This window comes from Carcharodon carcharias, chromosome 24 (genome assembly GCF_017639515.1).
Source record: "Carcharodon carcharias isolate sCarCar2 chromosome 24, sCarCar2.pri, whole genome shotgun sequence".
Taxonomy (NCBI): Eukaryota; Metazoa; Chordata; class Chondrichthyes; order Lamniformes; family Lamnidae; genus Carcharodon; species Carcharodon carcharias.
In genome coordinates this window covers 19,425,395-19,431,926 of record NC_054490.1, presented here as the reverse complement: position 1 = coordinate 19,431,926, position 6,532 = coordinate 19,425,395, and the positions used below count along the sequence as shown (strand labels likewise).

The window sequence follows — 6,532 nt, the reverse complement described above, 5'->3', positions numbered from 1 at the left end:
TTGCACTGAGCCAGCCTCCTACATTTAACAAGGCACCTCCATTCTGCCCAATTATCTCATTCTGCTCCCCCCCAATTCCTGTAGCACCCTGGGCCATAGACATACTTTATTACCTGCTCAAGATCAGGTCGTTTGGCAGCACAGAACTTGGGTTTTGCTCAGGACAGATTCGCAAGAATAACAAATCTCAAAGGGAACAGCAATTTACACCGCAGGGGAGGAGAGTGCTCACTGGTTGGCAAGTGGACTCTGATTGGTAGAGGCGATCAAGATTCACAGCCACTCAGGCCCCACCCACAACGCTCGAGCCTAACCCCAATCTGACCGCGCCCACAAAGCTAGACCCTGCCACCATACCACCCCTCCCCCCCCCCCCCCCCAACCCAACGAAACTGACCCCACCAGCACACCACCCCACCCCCACCCCCCCAGGTCGATTTCTGCCAATTGCACTGCACGACGATCAGGGAGGCGATCATTTCCCTGAGAGGAACGTGGGCAGCTTTCAAATCTATTCACGCACAAAAATTCATTCAGAGGCTGACCAGTGAACACCAATGAAATGAGCAAAGAGGCGTGGCATCCTTTTCTAACGTCATTTTCCAGTGAACCCAACGACCCTGACAGGCAGCGAACAGGGCAGTGCCATAATAAAACACGTTTGGCTCTTTTTTTGCTGATATGCATATATACATTGTTGGCTCTCCCAATGCCGCTCAAATCGAGTCACCCGTCTTCAGTGCGTCGGAGAACGCAGTTTAATGGAAGGAGGGGGGGAGGAGGTCATTGAACGACTGTGTCCTGTCACATGCTGCCCGGTTGCCTGAGCTCAGGGAGGATGTATGACTTTGCAAACGCTTTAGGGGTGTCGACCAGCGGAGTTCAACTTCCGGTGCAGTTTGTGGGCAGCAAAGTGGGAACTCCAGCCCAATGAGCCTCAATATTCATTCGACCCATGGGTCAGGCAATGGGGGAGTGGGGTGGGGGGGGAGGGAGGCTCTGCCCATGTCCCTCGATGTCCAGGTTGCCTCCTCGCTCCTCGGCCCTCCCAGCTTAACAGTCAACCCGCGCAGACCCCCAAGAGTGCGTTGAACTTCCAACAATGCTCCCTGCATCTGTCAGAAAAAGAAAGAAAGAAGAGGCTGTGTTGGTCTGTTAAAGGGCAGATGTTCTCACTGCAATCCATTGCTGAAATAGAGAAATAGGTAGAAGCTTTTCACCTTGCACTCATCAGGACACTTTACCAGAATACCGATACGAGCAGAAAACAACAATTTACACTGTACGAGAAGAGAGTGCTGCTTGGTTGGCAAGTGGACCTTGATTGTCAGTGGCATTAGAAACATAGAAACCAGGAGCAGGAGTAGGCCATTTGGTTCTTCGAGCCTGCTCCGCCATTCATTATGATCATGGCTGATCATCCAACTCAATAGCCTGCTCTCCGCTTTCTCCCCATATCCTTTGATCCCTTTCACCCCAAGAGCTATATCTAACTCCTTCTTGAAAACATACAATGTTTTGGTCTCAACTACTTTCTGTGGTACCGAATTCCACAGGTTCACCCCTCTCTGGGTGAAGAAATCTCTCCTCATCTCAGTCCTAAATGGTCTACCCCATATCCTCAGACTGTGACCCCTGGTTCTGGACTCCCCCACCATTGGGAACATCCTTCCTGCACCTATTCTATAGAATCTCGGAAGATGACCACCGACGCATCCACTATTTCTAGGGTCACTTCCTTAAGTACTCTGGGATGTAGTTTATCAGGCCCCGGGGATTTATCGGCCTTCAATCCCTTCAATTTCCCCAACAGCATTCCCCAACTAATACTGATTTCTTTCAGTTCCTCCCTCTCACTAAACCCTGTGTTCCCCAATATTTCTGGTATGTTATTTGTGTCCTTCTTTGTGACGATAGAACCAAAGTATGTATTTAATTGGTCAGAAATTTCTTTGTTCCCCATTATAAATTTTCCTGTTTCTGACTGTAAGGGTCCTACATTTGTCTTCATCAATCTTTTTCTCTTCACATACCTATAGAAACTTTTACAGTCAGTTTTTATGTTCGCTGCAAGCTTACTCTCGTACTCTATTTTCCCCTTCTTAATCAATCCCCTGGTCCTCCTTTGCTGAATTCTAAACTGCTCCCAACCCTCCGGTCTGTTGCTTTTTCTAGCCAATTTGTATGCCTCTTCCTTGATCTAATAGTATCTCTAATTTCCCTTGTAAGCCATGGTTTGGCCACCTTTCCTGTTTTACTTTTGTGCCAGACAGGAATAAACAATTGTTGCAGTTCACCCATGCGCTCTTTGAATGTTTGCCATTGCCTATCCACCGTCATCCCTTTAAGTAACGTTTTCCAATCATCATAGCCAACTCACGCCTCATACCATCGTAGTTTCCTTTATTAAGATTCAGGACCCAAGTCTCAGAATCAGCTACGTCACCCTCCATCTTGATGAAGAATTCTATCATATTATGGTCGCTCATCCCCAAGGGGTCTCGCACAACTAGATTGCCAATTATTCCTTTCTCATTACACAATACCCAGTCTAGGATGGCCTGTTCTCTAGTTGGTTCCTCAATGTATTGGTCCAGAAAACCATCCCGTATACACTCCAGGAATTCCTCCTCTATGGTATTGTTACTAATTTGGTTTGCCCAATCTAGATGCATATTAAAGTCACCCAAAATTACAGATGTTCCTCTATCACATGCGTCTCTAGTTTCCTGTTTAATGCCATTCCCAACATCGCCACTAAAGTTTGGGGGTCTATATACAGCCCTTACTAATGTTTTTTACCCCTTAGTGTTTCTCAGCTCTATCCATGCGGATTCCACATCATTGGAGCTAATATCTTTCCTCACCATGGAGAATGCACCAGCGATGGTGACTGACAGTTATACTGTTGTTTCCCCCTTAGATTGGTATTCTTGCAAAGTGTCCTGATGAGTACAAGGTGAAAAGCTTCAACATGTCTCTTTTTTCCGACAATACTCAAACTCTATCCCACCAAATGACTATTTGTCTATTCCTCAAAGTAATGGGGCTCACGGCATTAAGGATAATATTTAAAGGTTTATTTAGTTACAGTCGCTTGACAGTGCAGAAATTGAATATTGCTGAAAAGGGAGACATGTTGCCGAAGTTTTATATCTTGCACTCATCAGGACAAACACAAGAATGCCAAATTTCAAACGATCGGAACAATTTACACTACAGGAGAACAAGATGCTGATTGGTTAGCAAGTCAACTCTGATTGGCCGAGTTGTTGCCATGGAGAAAGGGGGACTCTCGGCTCCCCAAGCTCCCCAGTAATTCAATATAGACACAAGGTGTGAACATGTTCCTTTTGTTTGCAGAGAATAGGTCCCTGTGCGTGGATGCAAGTTGCTTCAAGCAAGCATAAATGAGCCATGTTACAGCCTTGGCTGATATTCCTAAATTGGTTGTTAGTGCCGCTATTGGCAGCCCGTTTCTCCTGTGGCATAAATTGTTGCGATTGCGTGAAATTTGGCATTCTTGTATTTGTCCCGATGAGCACAAGATGAAAAGCTTCAGTAACACATTCCTCTTTTTAGCAATATTCATTTACTTTCATTTTCATTCTACCACGGGACGCTTGGTGGTTCTGGCTAGAGCAGCATTTGTAGCCCAACCCTAGTTGCCCCTTGAGAAGGTGGTGGTAAGCCACTTTCTTGAACCGCTACAGTCCCTGTGGTGTAGGTACACCCACAGTGATGTCAGGGAGGGAGTTCCAGGATTTTGACCCAGTGAAGGAACGGCCGATACATTTCCAAGTCAGGATGGTGAGCGGCTCGGAGGGGAACTTGCAAAGGTGCTGGTGTTCCCATCTATCTGCTGCCCTTGTCCTTCTAGATGGTAAAGTTTGGGAACTGCTGCTGACGAGTTCAGCACGGGATCGTAATTAAAATTGACGAGATGAATGACATGGCGAGGTGAGGGGGGAGAGAGAATATTATACGAGAAAGGTGGTATAGTCATATGCTATTGGGCTAGTAATGCAGAGGCCTGGGATAATGAACTGGGGAAGTGAGTTCAGACCCCAGATGGGGGAATTTACACTCAATTAATAAATGTTTGTCAAAACGATCATGAGGGTGCAGGATTGTTGGTTCACTAATGTCCTTCAGAAGAGGAAATCTGCCATTCTTATGCGGTCTGGCCTGCATGTGAGTCTGGACCAACAGCAATGCGGTCGGCCCTTAACTGCCCTCTGAAATAGCTTAACAAGCCACCCCCGCTGTATGAAACCCTTACAGAACCCTAATTGTGCGAGGCCCCTTGGGGATGAGCGACCATAATATGACAGAATTCCTCATCAAGATGGAGAGCGACCTCGTTGATTCTGAAACTTGGGTCCTGAATCTTAATAAAGGAAACTACGATGGTATGAGGCGCCAATTGGCTACGATGGATTGGGAAACATTATTTAAAGGGATGACGGTGGATAGGCAGTGGTAAACATTCAAAAAGCGCACATGGACTGTAGTGGCTCAAGGAGGCAGCTCCACCTGCTCAAGGGCAATTAGGGACGGGCAATGCTTGCTAGCCTCACCAGCGATGCTTAAATCCCAAGAATGACTTTTTTTTTAAGAAAAGGGGTATATTACCATAGGCAGGTTACCACAGACTGGGCAGGCCTTCTCTTGGCTATAGGAGATTAAGGGGTGACCTAATCGAGGGGTTGAAGGGGTTAATGGGGAGAAACTATTTCCTCTGGTGTTGAGGGAGATGGGGGGGGGGCGGGTCCAAAACAAGGGGGCAGAACCTTAAAATAAGAGGCAGACCACTCAGGGGTGATGTCAGGGAGCATTCCTTCACACAAAGGGGAGCGGACGTCTGGAACTCTCGCCCCCATTACGCCAATGAGGCTGGGGGGGCCAACTAGTAATTTCAAAACTGGGAGGGGTAGATTTTTCAAGTTTGGGCAAGAGCATTAAGAGGAATAAAACCAAGGGAGTTCAGGTATAGGTCAACCACGAATTAATTGAATGATGGGGCTGAATGGCCTCCTTCTGTAGCTAGGGTCCCAACGTACCTTGCAAGGTCACAGAGGTTAATCCTTCATGAGTTGGCAAGGCTTTTTGAGGTTGACGTGGGTTCAATGAATTCTGAAATAACTGCTCCCCTCCACCCCCGCCAAGCACCAAATCTGCTTTCCCACTCCTCCTATGTTTCAGTATTCCCCCCCCCACCGGACCCCCGATCTCCCTTATCAATAACTGTTTATCATGCCCTAATTTTGGAGTCATATTCATCGTGTCAGTTGAGTCTTTGGGCTTAAGGCAGTCACAGGAATTCATGACATATTGACTTTATGAGGCAACATGTACCGAGCAGTATGACTATAAAAGGGGACACAGAGACCTGAGAGTGGGCATGCACAAATCTTCGAGAGGGAATGGGGCAAGTTGAGGATGTTTCTCTTTTGTTTATTCATTCACGGGATGTGGGCGTCGCTGGCTGGGCCCAGCATTTATTGCCCATCCCTAATTGCCCCTTGAGAAGGTGGTGGTGAGCTGCCTTCTCGAACCACTGCAGTCCCTTGGTGTAGGTACACTCACCGTGCTGTTAGGGAGAGAGTTCCAGGATTTTGACCCAGCAACAGTGAAGGAACGGCCGATATGTTTCCAAGTCAGGATGGTGAGTGGCTTGGAGGGGAACTTCCAGATGGTGGTGTTCCCATGCGTCTGCTGCCCTTGTCCTTCTAGGTGGTAGTGGTCGTGGGTTTGGAAGGTGCTATTGTAGAATCCTTGGTAAATTCCTGCTGCGCATCTTGTAGATGGTATACACACTGCTGCTACTGTGTGTCGGTGGTGGAGGGAGTGAATGTTTGTGGATGTGGTGCCAATCAAGCGGGGCTGCTTTGTCCTGGATGGTGTCCAGCTTCTTGAGTATTGTGGGAGCTGCACTCATCCAGGCAAGCGGAGAGTATTCCATCACACTCCTGACTTGTGCCTTGCAGATGGTGGAGAGGCTTTGGGGAGTCAGGAGGTGAGTTACTCGTCACAGGATTCCCAGCCTCTGACCTGCTCTTGTAGCCACAGTAATTATATGGCGAGTCCAGTTCAGTTTATGGTCAATGGTAACCCCCAGGATGTTGATAGTTGGGGGGACTCAGTGATGGTAATGCCATTGAATGTCAAGAGGCGATTGTTAGATTCTCTCTTGTTGGAGATGGTCATTGCCTGGCACTTGTATGGCGCGAATGTTAAAAAAAACCATGTGGGACGACTGGCTCTGTAAATAGTACAAAAGCAAGGAAATTATGCTAAAACTGTCCGAAGCACTGGTTTGACCCAATCTGCAGGATTGTGTCCAAACCTGGGCTCCACACTTTAGGGGAGGATGTCAAGGCTTCGTAGAGTCTGCAGAGGAGATTAACCAAAAGCGTCCCAAGGATGAAGGACTTCAGTTCGTGCGGAGAGACTAGAGAAGCTGGGATTGTTCTCCTTGGACCAGAGAAGGTTAAGGGAATACTAGAAAGAGGTGTTCAAAAGTATGAAG

The 6,532-nt window shown here is 47.4% G+C and overlaps 1 protein-coding gene across 1 annotated transcript in view; it reads right to left on the bottom strand.

Moving 5' to 3' along the window:
- Positions 1-1,003: 1,003 nt before the first annotated feature.
- LOC121269409 (scavenger receptor cysteine-rich type 1 protein M130-like) overlaps positions 1,004-6,532 on the bottom strand; it is a 44,555-nt gene continuing 39,026 nt past the window's right edge. The window contains exon 12 of the mRNA XM_041174020.1: positions 1,004-1,115. The gene's annotated coding sequence lies outside the window, so the exon portion shown is untranslated. The remainder of the gene's footprint in view (positions 1,116-6,532) is intronic.